The sequence below is a fragment of the Ischnura elegans genome, chromosome 11 (assembly GCF_921293095.1).
Source record: "Ischnura elegans chromosome 11, ioIscEleg1.1, whole genome shotgun sequence".
Lineage (NCBI taxonomy): Eukaryota > Metazoa > Arthropoda > Insecta > Odonata > Coenagrionidae > Ischnura > Ischnura elegans.
The window spans coordinates 57,481,967-57,485,215 of NC_060256.1; the positions used below are offsets into that span (position 1 = coordinate 57,481,967).

At 36.1% G+C, this 3,249-nt stretch overlaps 1 long non-coding RNA gene across 3 annotated transcripts; it reads left to right on the plus strand.

Annotated features, from left to right (window-relative positions):
* Positions 1–845: 845 nt before the first annotated feature.
* On the plus strand, positions 846–2,840 carry LOC124168066. Of its 3 annotated transcripts, none has more exons than XR_006866829.1 (3): positions 846–1,255; positions 2,120–2,228; positions 2,566–2,840. It is a non-coding gene; the product is annotated as an uncharacterized LOC124168066 (long non-coding RNA). The 3 variants fall into 3 exon arrangements; XR_006866827.1 differs by lacking the exon at positions 846–1,255 and adding an exon at positions 1,272–1,884; XR_006866828.1 differs by lacking the exon at positions 846–1,255 and having other exon boundaries at positions 2,030–2,228.
* Positions 2,841–3,249: the final 409 nt, after the last annotated feature.

Consider the following 3,249-nt stretch of genomic DNA (forward strand, 5'->3'; position numbering starts at 1 on the left):
TGGATATTCATCAGAGGACACCCATGGATAATAATTATTTATAATGAGTAGTTACAGTATGAACGTAAAAATCAATCTATGTTTTCTTGATTAAAAATGTGGAAAAATAAGTTTTAATGGCATCAGCAGTTTCGTAAAGTTCGTCATTTACTCTGCAAATGATGACATTTAGTTCATATTTTCCACACGGGCATGTTGCGGCATGCGCGATTAAATAAGATCGCGTAACATTGGCAACGTGAGAAAACAATATGAAACCATTTAAATTGTTTATATTATTATTACACGGAGGCTAAATTGTTAATTATAAACTTATAAATTTCTCTGAGCTCTGCGCGGGGGGGGGGGAGTTTATCCCCCCAAAACCTCCCCCTCGCTGCGCCATTGGTACGGAGCATTTTTGGAGGACATTCGTTAAAAAGTGTCTCGCCGATAATCACACGGGAGGGGGGAGCACATGTGCTCCCTTCTCCCCGGAGAGGACGGAGCACATGTGCTCCCTCCTCTCCGGATTTACGACCCTACCAGTGTCATCGGTTCGAGGTCAACTCATGGGTTGCTTATATGTGTTTGGCACATGGACAATTGTTTCTTGCACGTAAATTGCAGACTTTGAATTGAATTCCTCGTTTTCTTCTGAGCCTTGTCAAATTTTAAACGAAGTTCTAAGGTCAATATTAACGCATTTAATGCAGCATCAATTTCCATGTTGATGTTTATAAAGAACTCGAAACATAAGTTAATATTTATCGTAAAATTTCGTTTAAAAATTGTAAACGCTGCTCAAAAGACAAAGAATTCAATTCTTAGTTTATATTTATTGAGAAAAGAACAAATATTTATTTAGAAAACTGACTGGATAAACAATTGCATGACCGCGGTCCCTTTTACCCCTAAGAGGGGTAATAAAGGCGAAGGGTCAGGGTAGTTGCTCCCGGACTCCGAGGGTAAAGCCTAAACCCCGCAGTATTGGGTCCCGAAACAAAGACGTCGTACACCCGCGACCGTCATGAAAGGGGGAAAGCTGGGAAACGTTTTTTCGCAGTTTTACTGGTTTTACTTTTGACTTGACATCCGAGTGACCACGTTTTTCGAAACTAGTGTCTTTGCGAGTGTCAGTTATTGAGGCTAGTGCGACAAAACTATATTCATCACTTCGTTTTTCGCGAGTGAATTTTAAACTGCTGTCACTAGTTCATTCTGTGTGACGCATTTGCTGGACTCCTCCGCCAGATTTCGACGGAAGTTTTTAAAGGTAAGTGTGCGCGTACTATTAATAGCTGACCATATTCGTTAACATACCAGAGAGCACAAAAATCTCATGAAAGCGTTTCAAAAACAGCTAAAAAAAAGTACTGAAACAGTAAGTAATTAAGTCCGCCCGAAAACATTTTTTTCTCGACCATAAACACGTGTTTAAAGACGTAGGCCTTTAAATGCCTTTTCATGTGGCATCAGAACGTTTTCATGCAGTTTCAATTACGTTTTTTCGGCCCTAACCACGCTTTTTATGCTACGAAATTTTTTATATTCTAATAACGTTTTCGATGCCCTAATTTAAGAGCAAAAAAACAACAAAACAAATGTAAGAGACGGGAAGAGGTACGGTAAATCTTAAATACGGGCATCTTATTGTGAAAATGTGTTAATGGATCGATTACCTCGGTGTGTGATGAAATTCTTTGTTTTCTGTTTCTACCAGGTCGGTTTGTTGTGGCGAAGACAATAATTTCGCAGAGCTTACCGAGATATATACCGAGAATAATACCGCAGAGCTTATTCTTAAGAAAATTCTAACCAATGAGGCTGCAGCCAACAATAGCTGGTCAGGGGGAAAGAAAAAAGAAATATTTTCAAAACTTAACCTCGCTGAAGTGATTTTATGTAATTATGTCTTCTTGATCATCATTTAATAGTTTTACCAGTCAAAATGTGACCAACTTTTATTTGCAGTACTAGAAAAAGATTGCATCTAAATTAATAAGCTTAGCGACTATTATTATAATTTGTGCTACGTGCACATCATAGTGGACCTTGTCTTTTTGAAAGATTAACTATCATGTACTTGCCCCTTTTTTTTTGGATGTTATGATTATTTACTTTTATCTCTTTGCTATAGGCGGTGTTAGAGGTAATTTCCCTAATGAAAAAATTACGGACAAAGTAATAATTGATTCTGTGAAAAACTGGTTGCGACACGGAAAGGCGAGGGCCATCAATGAAGCCAGGTAAACAATTCTGGTAGAGTCCTGAAATTACTATGTTCATTATTAATATTTGGCTTATTTATTTAATATTACAACTCACAGAAATATCTATACAGAGAGCATATCATTATTCCTATTTTAGTCTGTCATTAATTATGATGGTGGCCTAGGATGATCTTTAAATTATTTAGACTTTTGCATTATTGTTCCTACTATGGAGTTCCTTTTCATTGAAACAAAAACACAATTTTCAGCTACGTGACATTGGATTTATACTTCTGAGCTTACTGTAAAGGAATAATTTTAAATTGTTAGAGCACTAACCTTAGTTACTTACAAGCTCTATTATTTATTTCAGGAATATCCAGGAACCTGGTGCACATAATAATAATAATGTTAATAATAATTGAGTTTAAATAATGAAATTCATACATGTTCTAATTAAAACAAAATAGCATTGTATTGTAAAAGTCATAAGTTAAATAAATTTCATTTCAGAATGTTATTGCTCTTTCATCCATCATTAATACCTCTGGTGATATCCAAAATCTTAGTCTGTTAAATTAATACAAGGTTCTCAATCACTGCTTGGTGTGTTTACTTATTCATTGCAAAAGAATGCATTAAATTTATGTAGCCAAACAAAGAAAAATTTAAGGCATTAACTCAAGTATAATTTCTATTTTACAGTGTAGTTGTGGATATTTGGTGGATCCACTCAATATCCTGTAGGTAGCATGCCAATTTTTGGGGATCTCCAAGATTTTCCCTAGACTCTGTATATCCCTTAGAATTCAAGACGATTTGTAATGAATATCCATTGAATACCTAAGTATCGTGGATATCCACTGGTTATCAAATGAATGTCCACAGGATCCTCGATGAGTATCCACTAGATGTCTAATATATGTCTATGGCCTATCCAGATAGAGAACATTTGGATATCCACTGGATATCCACTGAAAATCCACTACAAATCCAGAGCATTCTCAATGGATAACCACTGGATATCCAATGGATGTCTAATGTATGTCTATGGCCT